The following is a 21,574-nucleotide window of genomic DNA, read 5'->3' on the forward strand; positions in this document are numbered from 1 at the left end:
TATAATTTTCTTTTTATGCGTTGCTTGCCTATCGCGCCACGTAAACATGAAATCATGTCTGCATTTGTGATTGGAGAAATGACAAACAACATGCCTACTCTACACTGCTCAAAACTCACATTTGAATCATCAGTGGCAAATTCTTTAAATATAAAAACGTACTTATAGACTGTGAGTCAGAAGCGCCCGACTGTCCTTGCAAAGAGTGAGGAATGGTCCCCTGAGGGGTTGGCATTATCTCTTCTCAGGTGATTTGAGACTTTATTCTTTGCAACTTTACAAAATCTTCTTTATGCACCAAGAGCTTGTGACACTCCATAGAGAAAGAAAAAAAATAAATCGCATCATATGACCCCTTTAAGAAAGTTAATTTCTGAGGAAACATTAATAAGGTTTTGTGACAAAAATATATTTGTCACCGTTTGATACTGAGACTTGACTTGATCCTTAGCAGGACTCGACTTGACTTGCTTGAGGTGAGCCACTGACTTAACATGATTTGCTCGATTTGTTTGTACTCTGTCTTAAGACTTGCTTGAGACTTGATGGTAAGGACAGACTTGCTTGAGACTATAACCTATGTGACTTGCCCCCACCTCTGTGATGTTGTAACCTGCTGTTGGTGAGTAAAGTCTGTTCATGCCAATTCTGCATTCCAAGTCAAGTCTCTGTTTAGTTTAAGTTTGTATTTTGGATTACTTTTGGAGTAAAACTGCACTAGGGATCTTAAACTTGCCGTCAGTGGACTGCTTGTTACAGTATCAGTATACAGTGAAAGATTGGCTCTTTTGTTGAAGCTACATTTTTAACCTTTAGCTTTTCAATATCCTCATTTAACAAAGGGCGCATCAAAACAGTTGACACAAAACATGATAAGAACAGGTAGTTTTTAAAAGAATTTGAACTTAACTGTTGACTGACAAAGTATTGTTGTTGCAAACTATCTTTGACATTCTCAAGTCATTTCTAAAGGGTATAGAAACACTGTGGTCCATTCATAAGTGTTTACTTAAAGACTTACTAGTTTATTTAACAGACTCTGCACTTAATTTGGTTACACCATTTGTTTTTAAGGCAGAATATAACAAGCATGTTGTCAGCTCTCTTACTTTGAATAATAAAAATTAAATGTATTACCTTTTATTATCCAATAGCAGTCTTCAAAATTGTTGATTAAAAATATTGGTCAAAGCAAGAGTAAGCAAATATCAAAATGTATTAATGAGAATGTGATCAGCCGATGCAGGTAAAAGGTCTGACAAAATCTGAAAAGTCTGATGCTTGGGAACATGCCAGGAGAACGTAATTAAGAGATTTAGATAATGGTCAGCTGATTTTTAGGAGAGAATAAAAGATTCTCAGAAAGCATTGATGAAGATACAATTACGTTTTTGACTCTACTAAAGCATAAAAATAAATAATATGTTTGCAGATATTTTAGAAACATGCTACGTTAACATACTTTTATATCTGAAAAACAATGCTACAGTCAGTTATTCTCCTTTGAAAATGTGCGTTCCGGGCCGGAATGTCAGTCTCTGTTTTGGTTTGTGAAACCCACCCACTGCCAGTTTACCGAATTGTATTTCGGCACTCCAGGTTGCCAGTTGGCAGAAAGCACAGCATATTTAATTTCATTCATCATCAAGTGCATTCGTTCCTGTGGTGTTGTCAATCTGGCAACCTGTGTGTGCATCAAGTCTGAGGGGGAGGGACCATGTGGAAAAAAAACCTCTCAAATATTTTGAATTTAGATTTCAATACCTAGTTCAACCACTCGGTGTCAATCCTACATACAGCACCTTTAAGTGAAATTAACTGGTCGTGAAATGTGAGTTTAACTTTTTTTAAATTTAATTAGCAGTCATTTTAGTGACAATGTTGAGAAAATAAAGGCTATGGCTTGAATAAGAGAAGATACTTTAAATAATATGGGTAACCAAGCAGTTTCTGGTCCCTATTGACTTGGTTTTGTTTGAAAATTAGTGAAGCCCCCCATCTGAGGCCTAAAATAGTCCTCTATATAAACTGTCATATAAAGAGCTCTAAAAAGCCATTGGCAACATACTCAAGAGAAAGTCAAATAGGTAAAGATAAATAACCATGATCTCAAATACTGGTGACTGCTTGAACTAGTCCTTTGTTTGTTTATCAGGAAATAGTCTAACTGTATGAATTGCAAATAGCTCTTTAGAAAGCTGCTGTGTGTCAAACTCTGGTGCCAAATAGGTGGAGCAGCTGGCAGAGGTGTGAAGCACAGACAGTCAGTTAGGAGATCACAGAGGTTCAAACGCTCCACCACGCACCACTTTTATGGTTTCGCTAAAGTCCAGTGCTAAAGTGCTTTCAATAAACAAATAAAACACACTTCCACACTCCTTCCTTTCCCCCTGCTATTTCAGGACTTGGCAAAACAGCCACACAATCTCAATGTCATGGTCAGGAAGCTTCTACTTTTAGTTATTTGCATACAATAGAAGTATGTGCTGTTCCATTGAAGGTGACTGTAGAAATAGGGTGGGGGTTCCATATCCTTAATACAGCAGAGGGATTTGCACTATTGCCCCTGCCCGTCCCACAATCCTCTCTGCTCAGACACTAAGATCATAGCACTGGGGGACAGTTATATCTGCGCTCATTTGCAGTCCAGGACACTCTTCCTTCCTGGCTGACAGACAATAGAGGGGGTAAACATGACTCCACCCTCATCCTTCCCCGCACACGACCGCACGAGTGTTGTCCCCCACCTCTCACCCCTCTGCTCCTCATATGCACTTACAGCACACACAAAAGGAAGGCCAGCTTTTACAATGCACTTCATAGGGACAGATGCAGTCAGAGGATGGCATGTTTATGAATAGGGCCTGGTTTATGGAGGATGTAACATCGTTGGGCTGGAAGTGACTCAATGACGTTCACAGCTCTTCGGCAAAGTCCACAGAGAGCAATCTATTATGATAATGTCGTAGCCTTGAGGTGCCACTGGTGTCGAGACCCTACCCATCCCATTTCACTCAGGTAACCCAACAACTCTGGGGCTTTTACAAATACTATAATCATCCCTAGTGTCTTGGGTGGAAGTTACAAGAAAGGAATATATTAAGTAAACATTAACATAAATGTTCATTTTAGAGAGAATATTCTCACTATTAACTAGCATGCATTTTACCAGCATATTGGCTGTTTATTAGTAGTTATAAAAGTTTATCATTATTATATTTCAGTTAATGTTTACTTAGTTTCATGTAATGACAATGTTTTTACGGTTTAAGTTTAGCTAGAACCCTGGTTCCACACAAAAATTAAAGCCATAAAGACACACCATAGTAAGTAAATTATTTTATTTTTACGTAAAATCCTTCTTTAATAAACATTCAAGAATAGAGCATTCAATAAAAAATATATTAGCATTCAAGAACAAATCCATGTTTATTCAAAACCGCAACACCTAAAAAAAGTACCTGCATGCTTTTTAAACAATATTTGTCATGAATTTGTAAGAATATTTTCACATAAAATCATTAACTTTGAATAAAACTTCTAAGCAACAAAAATCTAAATGTGTACAGCATAAAAGAGCTTTATTTTTAACTCAGTATGATGTCAGTCATTGATGTCATGTAACTGCAAAAACACACTGTTATGAGTAAGTTACAACACACTTCTCAGTTGTTATCTCATTAGCTTAGCAGACAGCAAGCATGTGTTGATGTTGTTTATAAATAACAAAGGAGTGAAATTTTACAAGACTTGTGATCAAATGTTACACTTAGCACTTAATTGAGCACTAGGCCATGAGAAACAATGTGTTACTCGCTGAAATTTGAGAAAATTAACAGTTTTCCATGGCAGGCAAATGCCACTTCTGAAAAGAACAGATTGTTAAACACGTGAGAAGAATAAATCATACAAAATTCTCAATTAGGTTTAGAATAAACCCTGTAAGCCAGCCCATTTCCTGCATTATAACATTTATGGTCAGAAAAATGTGACTAAAAAGACTTTTGCACCTTTAGAACCTTAATCTTAACATCTGTCCGTGGAATAACCAAATTACTAAAACAACTATTTGCATAGGTAATAAAGAGGCAATTTATAATCTGTTAAGTGTCAGGTGTAGTCCCACTCTTTCATTCTGATCTAATAAAAGGAACATTCATGTTGCAAAGCATTGTGCTTGTTCTCTTTCAGGGTACCATTGAAATGAATGCTGCAGGTTTAAATTTGGCCTTGTGTGAAATGTGGAGGAGATTTGTGGCAAATGAGGGCTATCTAGGACATGGTGACCCCAACCACCCTGCCACATGTGTAAGACGTTCATCAAACCAAGGTCAGGGGTCAGAAGGTTAGGATTCTGTTTCCTGTTTCACACAGACCGCCCGCTTCATCTGCGTCCAGATATCAGCACCTCCATCAAAGGCCTGACAATGGCAGCCATTCAAGCCTAGGCCCATTCTCAAGCCATTACAGACAAGACACAGAGCAAGCCTAAGAGTTTCACTCTGATTATGATGAGATGTGTATGTCAGTACTCTTCCTCCCATGATAATTCTCTGACAGCATTTAATTGAGCTACAGTGACTGCTGTTTATATGTTGCACTAGGTTTGATTGATTATTTTTTGTCACTTATGCAGTCTATTTCTGCAAATGTGTAATTTGATTTGCAAAAAGTGTTAATATGTACAGCTAAAATGTATTTTGTTTTATAACCCTAGAGAAAAAATTATTAACATTATTATTATTAAATGTGCATCAGATCTTAAGTAAATTTTTATACATCTGTACTTGCAGACATTAAAAGTTGAATGCAATAAAAGCCACTTAAGTTTACTTAACACACTTTCATGACTTTAAGTACACTTTTAAGAAAGTTTACTTTGTAATAATGTCAAATTAAAAGTTTTACTTCAAAGTAAATTTTAAGTCATTATGTTTGTATAATTGTTACTTTCTTTGAAAAAGTACATCTGTTGTGTTGACTAACATAAATCACATGTAAAAGATGTAAAACACATAAGACACAGTTTTAACTGTAGTGTGTTATACAATATTACGCCTAAAGTATACGTATATACTTTATTACATTAAAGTATAAGGTAACACTTTAGTTTAGGGACCAATTCTCACTATTAACGAGATGTTTACTGGCATGTATATTAGTAGTATACTTCAAATTAGCACTTATAAAGCATACTGTATATTCTGCATGACCAGATTCTACATCCCTTAATCATACCCAATACCTAAACTTAAAAACTACCTTACTAATAAGCAGTAATTAGGAATTTATTGAAGCAAAAGTCATTGTTAATAGTTAGTTAAAAGTGATAATTGTATATTAAAATAAAGTGTGACCAAACAACTGTAGTTTACATCATATAGAGATATAGTGGCTCAAAACAACAACAACAACAACAACAACAAAACCTCAAAAGTTCAGCTAAATGCATTTAATATAACGGTAAACTGTAATAACCATTCAGTTAATTCTAACTAACATGCAGTTAAGTATTAAATCAATTAAGTATATTTTAAAAGTATATTATTTTCAAGTATGCTAAAGTGTACTTCTTCTCAAGGAAAAATAAATGTTTTCATCTGATAAAAGCTGACTAATGTTGGGCCAAATAAATAAACATGTATATGGATGATTCAGTAACATAAGAATGCATACAGTATGAGTCAAATAACTTATGAACTCTGGAATTTTGGAAAGACATGATTCAGCCATTAACTACACACACACACATTTGAAGGCAACACAAAATACTTTGTTCAAAAACTGTCTAGAGTTTATTGTCTGACTTGAAATGCTCTACAAAGGCTATGGATGACAAAAATAGTGCAGGACACAGGAGACTCAACTTATAGCTTTATGTTAGCATGTTGCTAAGCCAACGGAAAGCATGAAAATACATACAAAAAGCTGGTAAAATAATACTATTTGAATTAGGTTACAGTTAATTATTTTTATAGATATTTTCAGTATTACATGAAAAATATTCAGTTGTTGTTACGTTAATGAACTTTTGTTTCCTTATTTGGTGACCTTCCTTTTCTTGTTTTAGTTAATTGATTGATCCCCACCTGTCTCCAGTTCCCTCTTTACCATCTGTTTAAATACCCGGTCTGTTCAGTTCTCCCTTGTCCGTGATTGAATGTATGTAAATGTGACTTGTATGTAAATGTAACTTAATCTTCTTCGTTATCGTCAGTAAACTCATCTTTTCATCCCGATCCTCCTCTAGCACTTTCTTTCGTTTAGCACTACACCCATTTGTAACAGAATCACGGACCGAAACAGTTTATGTAGCGGCGTTTTTCTTTCTTTTTTGTTTTTTTATTTTTGTTTTCTTCCCTCTCCCGGAATGGCCATCCCAGCAGTCCGTCTCCTATGCCTGGAGCAACTGGACCGTTCGCTGGAGGACCATACCAGGGACTTTTTAGATCTGGCGTGCCTTACCCACTTCCCCGACCGCTCGCTCTCAAACTTCTTTTACACTGGCCTGAGCGAGCGGTGTAAGGCACGCCTACCAGCGAACGGTCCCCGAGAGGATTTCGCCGCTTTTGTGGAGTGGGTGCTGGAGAAAAATGGATCTTCATTTACCATCAGCACCGCCGAAGAGGATATCTCCAGCCCCACTCCCGATCCAGAGACCAGCCAGCCACCATCAAGGCGCACGGAGCCAGATCCCACCGCAGCCGCAGAGCCCGAGCCAATGCAGGACCTCGAGAACGCGACTGACCAGGTGTGTGAGCCGGCAACACCGTGCGTCGTGGGAGTCTTAGTGGAGATCGAGGACGTGGAGGAAAGCCCTACCCACACTTCTGCGACTGAGGGTGAGCTGTATGCGGTCTCGGGAAATTATATGGAGCAACTATTGGATCTTATGGACTGGTCTATGGAGGTATGCCCTGAATTGTTTCTCCGGTGGTTCCATCCAGCCCTGATCCCCTTGTATACCCTCTCAGTCTCCCACTCTTACCTCCCCCAGTCAGTTCCTCTGCTCCATTTCCGCTGGTTCCGCCCAGCCCTGAATTTTCTGTTTCTCCGCTGGTTCCACCCAGCCCTGAATTTTCTGCTTCTCCGCTGGTTCCGCCCAGCCCTGAATTTTCTGTTTCTCCGCTGGTTCCGCCCAGCCCTGAATTTTCTGTCTCTCCGCTGGTTCCGCCCAGCTATGAATTTTCCGTTTCTCCGCTGGTTCCGCCCAGCTCTGAATTTTCTATTTCTCCACTGGTTCCGCCCAGCCCCGAATTTTCTATTTCTCCACTGGTTCCGCCCAGCTCTGAATTTTCTGTGTCTCCTCTGGCTCCGCCCAGCTCTGAATTTTCTGTGTCCCGGCTGGTTCCGCCCAGCTCTGAATTTCCTGTGTCTCCGCTGGTTCTGCCCAGCTCTGAATTTCCTGTGTCTCCGCTGGTTCCGCCCAGCTCTGAATTTCCTGTGTCTCCGCTGGTTCCGCCCAGCTCTGAATTTCCTGTTTCTCCGCTGGTTCCGCCCAGCTCTGAATTTCCTGTGTCTCCTGTGTTCCCTCCCAGCCTCCCTCTCCCACCTCCTCCTCGACCTGCCAGTCCCTCTGCTCCACTTCCTCTGGTTCTGTCCAGCCCTGATCCTCCTGTGTTTCCTCCCATCCTTCCTCTCTCTCCTCCTCCTAGACCTGCCAGTTCCTCGACATCATCTCTGCTGGTGCCAGTCAGTCCCGCAGCTCACCCTCAGTCCGCGCCATCTGGGCGCGATCGTTCGCCGCTGGACTGCCAGTCTCCAGCTCCGCCTTGGCGTGTTAAGGCCCTGTCTCCGCCTCCAGCCTCCGAGCCCTGGACTCCTCCTCGGTCCTTCGACCCAGCGGCTCCGCCTTGGCTCTTAGCTCCCTCGTCTCCACCGTGGCCTGGCATCCCACCTGCTCCTCCGGGCTCCCTCGTCCCTCTGGCTCCACCTTGGTCAGTCGTCGACCATCCGCCGCCTCGGGACTCCATTCCTCTGGCTTCACCTCGTCACTCCATCCCTCGGGCTCTATCAGGCTCCTCCTTGCCTCTGGTTCCACCTCCATCCTCAGTCACTCCGGCTCCACAGCGGTCTTCTAGGACCCCGCCTCTGCCTTGGTCGCCTGAGCCTTCTGCTCCACCTAGGCCCTCCGGATCCTCGACGTCACCCTGGCTCTGTGGCTGTGCTGCTCCATCTTGGGCTCCTCACCCACCGGTGCAGTCTCCGCCTGTCGGCCCCCTGGTGTCGCCAGCCCATTCTCCACCATGGCTCCACCCACCATTGACTCCACCATGGATCTCCGTCCTGGCTGGTCTCTGGAGGACCATATGCCTCCTCCTGCTCCGGGCTCCTCCCTGGCTCCTCCCTCCATCCACTCCGCCCTGGTCCCTACCTCCATGCTCCCTCTTCACCTGCTCCTTGCCTGCTTCTCGCCCGCCTCCAGAACCCCCACCCTCCCTCTGCTGGTATTCCTCTTGCGGTGCGAGGACGCACCGTTCCGGGAGGGGGCGAACTGTTACGTTAATTAACTTTTGTTTCCTTATTTGGTCACCTTCCTTTTCTTGTTTTAGTTAATTGATTGATCCCCACCTGTCTCCAGTTCCCTCTTTACCATCTGTGTGTTTAAATACCCGGTCTGTTCAGTTCTCCCTTGTCCGTGATTGAATGTATGTAAATGTGACTTGTATGTAAATGTAACTTAATCTTCTTCGTTATCGTCAGTAAACTCATCTTTTCATCCCGATCCTCCTCTAGCACTTTCTTTCGTTTAGCACTACACCCATTTGTAACAGATGTATAGGTCAACCATCTTTTTTTCTTCAACTTGGCTTGTTGCTATGCATTCTAGGAATGTTTTTTTTGTGAAAGTGACATGCTACTTTCTAAAGTTGAAAGCATAGTTTAATTGCTTATTTTTTGATGCAGCCATTGTATCAGAAGCATTACTATTATCCCTTAACATGTTAAATCTGAAGGCAACTGACTAGATTTTGGAACAAAGCAAAATACTCAGTCACACAATCACTGAAACAAACCTCATCCTTCAGTCTTACACAATCACATAGGTCATTTTAAGCAGACTTCTGTACACGATTGTGTTTTAGAGCTGACCCAACCCAAAGTCAACATGGATCAGCAATCGAACTCAAATACCTCTGGGTTCCATGAACCCATTCACATAGGGGACGTTTTTTTGTTGTTTTTTTGCAGTGGGTCTCAGGTAAAGTATGCATTGTTTCATAAAAGCTCACTGATATCTAGTGTGAATATGTTGTCTTAGATGGGTGTGTATGGTCTTACTATTGGTTAGGGTTCACCGAAAGTTTCTGGTGAAGACTTAATGCTAATCAATTGGAACAGCTGAAAATGTCCCTTAACGGTTTCATATTTAGGGAAAAACTTGTTGAAAAATACATATGTGATAGTGTTCTCTTAAAAATATGAATAATTATGTAAACATGCAAATCATTGAAGCCTTTCCTTGGGTAACTGACTTTTTTGTTCTCTTGCATATCCATACAGAGATAATGTAATATGTTTGGAAGAAGGACAAGTTGTTTGGAAAATGAATGGATAGCTTTTTGCATGGCTCCAGACTGCAATAACCATGTACAAAAGTGCAAGCCTGTATATATTTTCAATCAAACAATACCAGTGTATATTTTAAAGAACCAAATAATTCAGAATGTGGGGTTTTCTATATTCTTGATACTAAATCATGGTTTCAGCACAGTACTTTTCTTTGTAAATGGTATCATGTCAACTACAGAGATCAGGCTGGGAATGTGGAAGAAGACTGGATAATACAGCACTGGCATCCCAGGGTTTATGAGCCTGTGTCTCATCACCTGGCTCTGGTTACACTTCTCAGTGTGTGATCGTCTGACAGAGACACCACTCTCTATTTCCGCTCCCTACCAGCAGTCTAGGTGGGATGGACTGATAGGGGCCGGCGGTCTCACATCATTGCATCTGTGAGGGCCCATACCCAGGCGTGAACACATCTCATCCTCATAACAGTGTGGCAGAACCAGGAGTTCTGCTAAATTCTTCCCCTTTGTGCGGCCCACATAGAACCTCTGCAGCCGGCCTTGTTGGTCTGGTCGACACATCCGACAGTAGATCATAACACAGGGAAAAGGATAGCCACTTGTCAGTCAAAGACATGCCTAGAGACTATACAAACAGCCACATGACATTAAAGAGTGTGTGAAACTTTTAGGGCAGAGGGAAAACTGTTTTTTTTTTTTTTTTTTTTTTTATAGCAACATCCCTACAAAAATGTACATGGTGATACCTCGGCACTAATCCATCACACTGAATGATTACCATATTCAAATACCATAGTATTTCGATTTACTTTGAGAATACCATGACATGTCCAAAAACAATGCTGATACAAAGGCACACTTAAGAAAAAAATATTGTTAAATCATGATACAGGTGTATAGAAAGCTAAAAATTAGAGCCAGAATATTTGCAAATTGTAAGAGGACTTAAATAAACAATGGACAATATGCATATATAGACAGTGCACAGGGTAATAAATACAAAAATAAAACATAATTAGGGCAACATGTGACAATAAAATAACGCAATAAAAATTAATCAATGTAAATGTAACACAAACTACCTTCATGTACGAAACTGATAACAAATATTTTATAATATAGTGTTTTTGAGTATTATATACATATAGATCATAGACTGTTTGGTAAGTCATAATTTACCCTGTTAAATTAGAGTAAAAATACATATAATGCAAGGTTGAACCATCTAATTGTTTGTCATATATTGTAAGTAAAGTTTAAACTGACAAATGAGCAGGTATAATATTTTTTCCACCTGTGTCCACCGTTTTTTTTTTTTTTTTTTTTTTACTCTACAAATCTGTACAAACTTTTTTATTTAGTGTTTTTGTTAGTGGCTCCCACCCAAGGTGAAAGGGCTCAGCTTTGTGTAGGCTCTTATGGCAAATCAAAACATGCAACTGTGTTAAGTTTTCAAATGCCTACACATGCATGAATTCAACCAAATTTCTAAATATGCTATATTAAAGGCTCATAGCTAGGTAACTGCATATACTGTGTCGTTTCATATGATATTATGTTACATCTTTACAGCATTTAACACTGAGGCGAGAGTGTAGATACTTATTAAGTTAAGCATTCTAATGTTTAATGTAATTTAAGCTTTACACACCCACATGTAAGCATGAAGACATGCACAAAGTGGAAGAAAAAAAATGAAAGGGGAGTTGATGAGACTTGCGTAGGTGTACTTTGGTATGAATGGTCTCATGTGAACCTGCTCCCAGTGAGCTGGGAGGGATTAGAGAACCGCACAGAGTAGGGTGCACCTCTCTATCCATGCATTGCTGAACAATGCTTCCAAGGAACTGACAAAGGTCAAACGAAAGAGAACGAGTGTGCCTTCTTATTGTACCATTGACCTACAACTCCTACATGGTATGCTCTCCTAAAATCCGTTACTACAGTTGTTATTTTGAGGAATGAGGCAACAAAGTCAAGGTGTCAGTACCTTAAGCAGTCTTGATACAGTCAGAAACTCTGTATTAGGGTTGAGATAAAACTCTATCACAGGATTTTTAGTTTGTTCATGCAGAACCACCACTGTTCAGCACTGTTGCTTTGGACTGTGATTTTGAAAACAATGATGCATGTTTAGTCATTGTACCAATAGATATATCTCTGTTTATATATATATGTTATGTGTTATTCACTTTCACACTGTTGCTACATGTTATTTTTTACACTCTTTATCACAGTCCTGCAAAGATTGCAGAACATACACTCGCGATTGCTGTTTGTGGCAAAACATAAGGGCAGTTGCGTTTTTGATCACACATAAAATGGTGAGTGAGTGCAACCAAGACACCTCAGTGAATGGAGAGATATTTTCCTAAATAAAATGATCCTGCCAAAAGGATTGCATGAAAACGTATCATGTCTGTTCTTTCTGTATCATCGCAGTGAGCTTTTTTGAGGCATTAGGCATGCGCAATAAAGCGAATTTATTGTTAATAGTAAAGCAAATTAAACGTTTTCTGGCATTTCAGTATGGATGAGAAACTTTTGGAAAATGTTTGAAATGCAAGTGTGGATGGAGAGTGTTCTGGATTAATGAAGACGTAGCTAAGATTTTATTTGTTGTGCTGAGAAGCTTGCATCACTTCTGCTTTTGTAAAGGCTCTGTCTTGAGTATGATTTAAACACTATTTTTTTAAGATGGTTTGATATCTCGAATTTCAGATGACCAAATTAACAATTTAAAAGGTTATTAATCCATCAAAGAAGTCATACAGAGTATGCATTTTCTCATGAAGTGGTTTTTGAAACACCTGCCAACTGAATGTATCTTGATCAGTGTTTGGAATAACGGCGTTTAAAAGAACGGCGTTAGGTAACCAGGCCCGGTTCTACGGGGGTGCTTGAGGGTGCTAAGCACCCTCAAATAAAAGTGAAAGCACCCTCAGATGAAAAATTATTAATAGCACACTTAAACGAGATTTTGCTGAAAATAAAACACAGACGGATTTCACACTCTTGCCTATAATAGGATAGCCTACACAAAATAAATAAATTAATAAAATTAAACAAATATATATATATATTAAATAAATTATTTCGTTATGCTTTCATGTTTAATGCATTGTAGTTGTCCTTTCGTGATCGCGATACGCAAAAGGTGAAGCTCTTTAATTGCCCACTTTGCTTGCGTGCGTGCTTCCCGCTCAGAAATTTTGTTAGCTGACTTTCTGAGACGGGGCTTTAGGTAACGTAAATAACAGTTCATATTTACTAACACAGAAGTTTAGCCCGAACCTCGCATCATTTTAATGACGTTTCTCCAACATAATGTTCTCCAACATAAATGCATTCAAGTCTGGATTCGCAAGCCGTTTGAAGGAAGGTTACAGTACTGAATATATTTGGATTAACGTTAGCTTCTTCCTCCTCCTCTGAATCACAACCTGTAAGTATTATTACTAATAATTGTAGCATGCTCAATAAGTATTTTGTGTAACGTTATGTGTGTTGTGTAACGTTAAGCTAGCGCAGCTTCTTGGTCTTTTGCTGTCAATTGTTTTGAACTGCTTATCGTTGTTATTGGAGTTGTCATAAAGAATATAGCAGCAATACCTTGGTGTAACAACGTTACTGCAGCAGTGCTTTATCAATATGTTTATGCATAACGCTAACAATGAATGACTGATTGGGTGTTGATGTGTTGTCATGGTTGTCATATTGTACAGACCCGGCAGTCAGCGCTAGTGCATTATGGGTAATTGTTTGTTGGGAGTTGATTTATGCGTTATTACAGCAATGTGGTTGGGGTTTGTGTTAGTAAAGTTACGTGTGTTTATGTTCAAGTTAGGTTGGATGTTCTTGGTACATTTTCTGCCTTATGTAAAAATGTGTCTCTCACCGTCATGGAGAGAGACGTGTGTAAGGCAGTGACTTTTGGCCATTCTAGGAGTGTTCAACTGAAGTTGAAGCCGGTTACAACAAGGCTATCACCACAGTGTAGGTAGGCTATGTGTGGCATGTTTTAATGTTTTGCAAAGTGAAGATTGGTGCTTGTTTACATGCTATTCTATAATTTCCTGCCAGATCGTATATTGTTTAACATAACAACAATTACAGTAGTATTGTTGTATACAACATCCCCAATTTTGAGATACTATGTTTCAGACTGATGACTGAGCTATTTCCTACGATTATGTAAGCAGCACCCTCACTATATTCAGAAGCACCCTCAGTGATTTGGTTCTAGAACCGTGCCTGTAGGTAACGACGTTATTTTTTCAGTAACGGGGTAATCTAACTAATTACTTTTCCCGTTGTTACAACGCCGTTAATGTTACTGAACGTTAAATGCGGTGCGTTACTATGCATTGATTTAGGGCCAATCTCATTTCTCTGTCTTACCCCTTCCCCTTCCCCTTACCACTTTGTCTGCGTCTTCCCCTTGCTTCTCGATACCGAGTGAAGGGGGGTAGGGGTAGAGCGTTCCACTAAGAAATGAGACGCCACTCGATTGCCGTTTGCATCATCTTCCCTTGCCACTATCTGGCTGCTACGTCAACAGAGGCGACAAGCAATGACATAAACAAACGAAGATGCCGTCGTCTCAGGTTGCGATGTCGATTTCCTGGGCTCTCTTTATCTTTGCATGCTTGTGTGCCATCAATCAAAGACACCGTAGAAGAAGATTGTGTCCACCGGTCAAATCAATCAAGGAATAACGAGTAATGTCACGAAAATTCACTTCACACTAATTTCACCTAAAAAACATAATATGAAGTGTCATGTCAAGGATACAGATAAAAATTAACGTTAGCTTAGCTCGACAAATATAGCTGCTAGCTAGCGGTTAACTAGCGATTCAAAACAAAAACATTACAATTAAAATCGCTTAAACATTGTATTAAAGTATCCTAAAACACGAGTGTCATAATTACAATGTCAATTAAACTGATGAAAATACTTACATTTGTGCGACTCCTTCACAGTACGACGCTCAGCCATAAAAAAGCTTGATGTTGGCACTTCTTGAAAAAATTATACGTTGTTACCCCTCTCTTTCAAGTGTGGTCCTCTGCAAACTTCGTTTCAAGGGCTATGTAGCCCTTCGCCTTGGCCCTAGCCCTTGATCAGAATGAGAATTGAGACGCCACTTGCCCTCACATGAACGCGCAAAACCGAGGGGGAGGGGTAAGGGTAAGGGCTAAGACAGAGAAATGAGACGCAGCCTTAATATGCAATCCGAACGCACCCCTGGCTCACACAGCGAGTGAGCAGGTGGGTTAATAACGAGATAAGCGATTATGATTGGCTAAGGCAGAGTCATGTGTTTCATGGTAGCCAATTAGAGACAGTGTTTTTACGCCAGCGGCGTCAAACACACACACACGCACGCACGCGAGATTCGTAGCAGCAGCAGAGATGGCGAGTCAGGAGCAATCCGATGAAAAGTTGGCATTTTCAAGGTGGAGATATAAGCACTACTTCAAATTCATTGTAGTCAAAGGCAAGAACGTGCATGTAATGTGTACATGTAATGTGATACACACGCATCTACAAAGCTAGTGGCCAAAAACACTTTTCTTACAAAGAGTGCAGGACAAAACTCTTGCTGTCTGTTGACGTGCAATAAATATCGAAAACAAATTCTTTGAAATATAGCAACTTTTTTTTTACAGTAACGCAAATAGTTACTTTCCCTGGAAACGAGTTACTTTTATTATAGAGTAATTCAGTTTCTAAAGTTACTTTTTGGAACAAGTAGTGAGTAACTATAACTAATTACTTTTTTAAAGTAACGTTCCCAACAGTGATCTTGATGCTTTCAACAAAGTACACTTTTGAGTAAGAGACAATCTTCCTGTTGACTTGCGAGAAGACCTGAGGAGATTGCCTTGTCTGCACACTTTTTTTTTTTTAACACCTCAAGATTTCTTTAATTTGACAATTTCCAATCTCTCAGACTCGCACTATCCTGGTCTAAACTACAAGGGCAATTTCCAAGAAATCACCTGACTCACTTTCACTTTTATTCTTAGTTTTGACCACTGTAATAAGTAAATGATGGCAATACAAACTAGTAAATCAGTAACATGTATTAACTCAAGTGTGGGAGTTGAATCATTTAAGTGGTCACTAGCTATTTTGTACATATGTGACAATCACCACCACCAAAGCATTTATTCTTTCCTTCCACCACTAAATCAAGAAAAGTTACAAATGAGAGATTAATTAATATTAATGAGTGGTTTGCAATATAGGCATGTTTAGGTTAGCCCAACCTCCTCATCATCTGTCTAATCAGCACCAGGGAGGGAGTAATGTCATCCAGATGCAGACGAACGCCCATAGGGTGATGGGAAAACCCTGCTGGGAGCTCTTCGGCATTAGCCTTCTCTTACTCTTGAGGGTTTAGTTTGCTCATAACATTAACTGCACTAAGCTCCACTGCTATAGAAAGACATATGGCATAGGAACTACATGACTGCAGATCCACGAAAGCACAAACCAAACCTTGAAGGGTGGATTATGTGTCAATTTTCTGCCATAGGACCCCGGACCGGCAGAGCGGTAAAAAGCTATGTGGGACATGTGGTTCTCTTTATGTCTCCAAATTCATAGGTCAGGGTACCGAAACTGAACTTCTCCTAACACTAGCAAGAGGAATCAAGAGTAAAGATGTCCCATCTGACCCCTGCAACATGTCTGCACAGCAGCAATATGACCAGAAGCCACTGATGGTCTGAAGAGATCAAAAGCCGTTGGTATTATGCTATTAGACCACACAAATATTTTTGAAATGCTCTTCAATTAGTAATGCATTTCAAAATGTATGGTGAATTCAAGTAAATTTGGCCCTTTTTGGCTGTGTTAACATGGTCAGTGTTTGGGATTAACAATCATATTTATACAATTTAATCTCATATTGTCCTGTTTATACATCACCTAGGAGCAACTGAGCAGTTATTAAGGTAAACATTGAAGGTGCTGTATGTAGGATTGACACTGTGTGGTTGAACTAGGTATTGCAGTCCAAATTCAAAATATTGGAGACGTTTTTTTCATCCGGCCCCTCCTCCTCAGACTTGATGCACAGGAAGGTTGCCAGATTGACGACACCAAAAGGAATGAGCGAACTTGACGATGAATGAAATGAAATACAGTTTTTCCCCCAACTGGCAACCCGGGGGTAAATGGGTAAACTGGCAGGGGTCGGGTTTCACAAACCAAAATGTTGCAGCCCGGAACGCACATTTTCAAAGGAGAATAACTGACTGTAGCATTGTTTTTCAGATAAGCAATATGTTTACTTAGCATGTTTCTTAAATATCTTCCAACATATTATGGTATTTTTATGCTTTAGTAGAGTCAAAAACGTACATACAGCACTTTTAAGAATGGTGATGTCCATGACACAGAAAGTCTTATCACATAAAAACAACATTAATAAACCAACTGAATTCAAGTTCATCCATCGGACTTTAATTAACCAACAGCATCTTCAAATGCTTTTTATTTAGAAGACGGAGACTTAATCTAAAACCGTCAAATGACTAACTGTCCTAAAAGCATGTGTGCAATGGTTGTGAATCTTGACAATTTAGGGTTATAGAATTCTGGAGTTTTAGAATTTATTTTTTATAACTGAACCATGTGTGAACACAACATTTGGCACTCTGAAACAGGAAACAGACAACCACATTCTACTGTTGTGTGAACATAGCCTTTGCCTCAGATTTAGGGGTACCACTGCTGTCCTTAGGGCAGTACCCTACAAAGTTACACTTTTGTACCTTATCCACCTCTAAAGAGCACACAGTAAAACCTTTTAAGGTTACTTTTTGAGGGACCTTTTGTACCTCTAAAGGTGCTCTTTTTTTCTAAGAGTGATATTGTTAAAATCTTCATGATGGCATTTGGTATATCAGTGATAGAGCACATAGGTATAGATATTGGAGCAAATGTAAAGAATGTCGAAAATTAAACTCCAGAGACAGATTTTATGGGCATTATGATTAGAAATTAGCATATTAATTTGGAGATTGAAACAAGGTTCCAGGCAAAAGGCTCAAAAAGGTGATGTTGAACAATGACAACAAATCTTTTACTATACCCAGTAATGTATGCTCTGAACAGTCCTCTTAAGAGTTGAATCCTTTTCCTCCAGTGCTGGTAATCTGTGAGACATCCCTAGGGAATGATAATGAATATGGTCAAATGCAAGAAGGTAGGACCAGGAAAGTTGAATGAGGTGGAAAAGAGCAACATTTCTGACTTGGTCCGCCTGGACACATTGTGACTTGCCAACTTCTTGCTCTTCAAATCGTGTTTGAATGAGAGGCCTTTTGCTTTGTGAGAGGAGAGGTGAGGCTCTGTGCTGCCAGAAGGACTGAGCTCTGATGCCATAGTGCCATCATTGGTTGAGCTGATGAGAGCAGGGGGCAAACACAAATGTTCAAAAGGGGCTACAGAAAAGAAAAGGGACTAGTGAGGAGAAAATTCCAGGCTAGCTCGTGGTGTTTGTTTCTGGGCTTTGTGTGGAGAGGCCCATGGTGAGTAGTGTTGCGTAAGTGGGCCGCGTGGCTGCACTGGCATGCGGGCGGCTGAATTACTGCGGCAGATGGTAGAGCCGCTCCTGTGGGGGCCCAACGTGTCGTGCCAATGTTCAGGGTCGGGTGGCTCTTTCCCCCTCCCCTTTCTCTCTCTAACTCAGTAACACACAAAGGCCCCAGGAAGTGGCGATGAATGTATGGCCAGAGGAGCACGCCGAGGCGTGGGCCACAATTGGAGCTTTCAATCAGTGAACACTTGTTAATGCTGAGCCACGCTGCTGCTGCCTTGCTGTCTCACATGGGCCTCGCACCCCTTCCCCCTTTGTCTTGGAGCGCGCCAAAGTGTGGGGCCCGTTCTCCAGATTATTTAGAAACCACTGTTGGCTGGCAGTGTTGTGCCTGTATTGCTTTGAATTGGTCATTGCATAGTAGAGGATCAAGCTCGTTTACTGTTTAAGGATCCCACTTCTTTCTAGGTGGCTGATGGCTTTGTGTGTAGAAGTGTGTGTCTGTGTGTGTGTGTGCATTTCTGTGTGTGTGAGTGTGGAAGAAAATTGGTAGCTGAACAGATCCTTTTGTTGAGCAAGTTATGATTATTTATTTATTTTTTGCTTAAAATACTTCACTGTATCATATAAAGACACTGTGAGTTCTACGGTTTTCTGTAATAAAGTCACTTACCTTGAGTGAGGGCCTTGTATTTGTGATACTATGGAAACCATGTCCATTTTTCGGGGGTGGGAGGATATTGTGGGTTACTGAAGGGGCAACATATTATTTTTAGAAACAGATGTAAATATCTAGGCTTTTTTTATTTATTTATGTTTTATTTTATGATATTTATCAAATGAAATTCATTTTGTAACAAAAACCAGAGTTTACTTTTGTGAATGTTTGCTTTTAATAGAACAGTTAAGCTGAAGTCTAAAGTGACTTGAATATTGCTGACTCACATTTCCCAGCGCATGTTAACACTGTTCAACATGGCCGCATGGCTCTGACAAGGGGTGTTCCCAGCAGCCACTGCATGACCTATGATCCCTATTGACATTTTTTGTAGTACTGTATAATTTTTATTAGTTAGCAATACTATGCTATGGTTTGGCTTAAATTAATTTTAAATACCTGTTGCTGTTTTCATGTACTGCCATGCTTTATACCATCATGATGCTTTGTATAAGTAAAAAAGACAAAGTGATGATATTGTCAGACTTCCAAAAACGCAGAAAAAAGCATTATAGCCTACCAGCTATAACACAACTCTTTACTTTTAATAATGATGGTAATGAAATCAACACCAGTGAATATTGTTGTCTTGCAGCAGTGCTCAAAGTATTGTACATTCAGTGTGTTGTAGCCAGTGATCACTCAATAAACCTCACATGTGGTTTCACCAGGGATTATGTAAAGGACTGACCATATTTTTTATCATGTTATGATTCTGTAAAAAGTGTTTATGGATGGCAAACAGATGTTTACACTGAGTTTTACAAAGAGGCCAAAAATGGCCTCCAGACAGGAACAAACAAACGGCAATGCTATATAAAGCACTATATAATGGGCCTGATTTAAAATGACTGGCTTTTTTTCACAGTCATAATCCCTTTTTGCAGGCCAGGGAGCTACCACACTAAAAAGAGCCATTGTGGTGGCGTTGAGCTTGTGGGAGTGATTTACATAGCTAAAGGAAGGTAATCAGCTGGCACTGTGGCCATTGAGGAGGGGGTTCAAAGGAGGTTTGACTGAAGTCCGCTCAGGAAATAGCTAAATAGATTGACAGTCAGGCCTCCCAAATCAGCCCCCTGTTCTGGCTTAGGAGAGTGTGTAGGGCAAGGGGTCATATTTTAAATGGAAAAAGTGGAAACATGTCAAAGTTTGCAAACTACCCTCAGCTTTTGAATGTTGGTAGTATGAATGTCGAACAATGTGAGCTAGCAAAACTATACAAAAGTCTGCAAGCAATCATGTTTTTGAATGTTGGTAGTATGAGTGTCGAACAATGTGAGCTAGCAAAACTATACAAAAGTCTGCAAGCAATCATGTTTTTCTCAAACACTTATCCCAAGCAGGAACTTAGGAAAATATATAGACAGATATGAGGATCTCTCCTTTCATTTTCATTTTTCAAGTTACATTTCATTTTTAAACAAGATACACGTGACAAAAAGAGTTCAGTGAATTCATAGTTGTTACTGATTGTCTTTCAATTGCCCTCATTCACTGACTAAGATAACAACAAGCTTTATGGTTGCAACTTCCAACCAATCCAGATACCTCCGCTGAGACAGCTAGCCAATCAGAAAGCTCAGAAGAAAGTCCATTCAACTCATTCATTCACTTGATTACATGGAAATGCCACTGTGCTTATTATCTATATTCAGGATTTTACTGCCTCAACTTTATGACACATTTCCCTTTTCCATCATAACCAGATTTCTCTATGAAGATAGACTGAGGTCTTAAAAATGAATGATTTACACATCAAAGAATCTGTCACAAGTTTCCTCTTTGATGTCTTTCCTTATGCCCATATTTAAATGATGGGTGGGGTGTTTACTTGGATTATCTTGAATTTAATTATCTCACCAGCAGCTGTATGGAGAGGTTAATCAATATGTGAATTTTACACTTAGGTCAGTTTAACAGTGGTGTTTAGCAAACTGTTACAGTTTATACCGGACTAATAAAGACTAATACAAATTATATTGTAACAAACGGACTAATGTAACAAATGTATTACACTCAAGTACACACACAGAGAGACTTTCAATGCAGCTGTCAGACTTCACAAAGCCAAGTCTGTAATTCTAGGAACAGCCAGCTGGACACAGCATACCCTCTATTCCTTCTCTAGTACAAAACTTTACCCCCCTTTTGCTGCCCTCTACCATCTTTATACTAATTATCACATGCCAAGGCACTTGCCAAGAGGGCAGCTGTCAGCATGGGTGGCAGGAGTGGATGTGAGACGTTAAGATAAAAAAAAAAAGACATTTAGAGATCTTCAGTAAAAACATGTCATAAGAATTAAATAAATGATTGGGCAACAGAGGAACTTGCTTGTGATATGAATGCAGAAAGATCTAGATTTTTACATGTTTAGGAAAAATGAGTGTCTACTCACTCTTAAAAAATGTAAGTGGTGCTTGTCCGTGCAAACGTCTCCTACATGCTACAGTGTTCTGAGTTATTCTAAAGGTGTTGTTATGCAGTTGCTAATATATTGAGGACTTGAGGGCAAAACACAGAAGCAACCTACCTCCCATGGATGACCTAAGCAGGAATGTGTGTAACTCTGACTGATAGATAGGAGCGAGGCCATTAACGATTTGGTAACACTTTAGATTAGGGAACACATATTTACTATTAACTAAGTGTTTTACCTGAATAATTTCCTAATTGGCTGCTTATTAATAGTTAGTAAGGTTGTTGTTGAGTAGAGTATTGGCTAGGGTTAGGGAATCGAGAATATGGTCTAAAGAATAAGCCATT

The sequence above is a fragment of the Carassius carassius genome, chromosome 2 (genome assembly GCF_963082965.1).
Source record: "Carassius carassius chromosome 2, fCarCar2.1, whole genome shotgun sequence".
In the NCBI taxonomy this organism is placed as follows: Eukaryota; Metazoa; Chordata; class Actinopteri; order Cypriniformes; family Cyprinidae; genus Carassius; species Carassius carassius.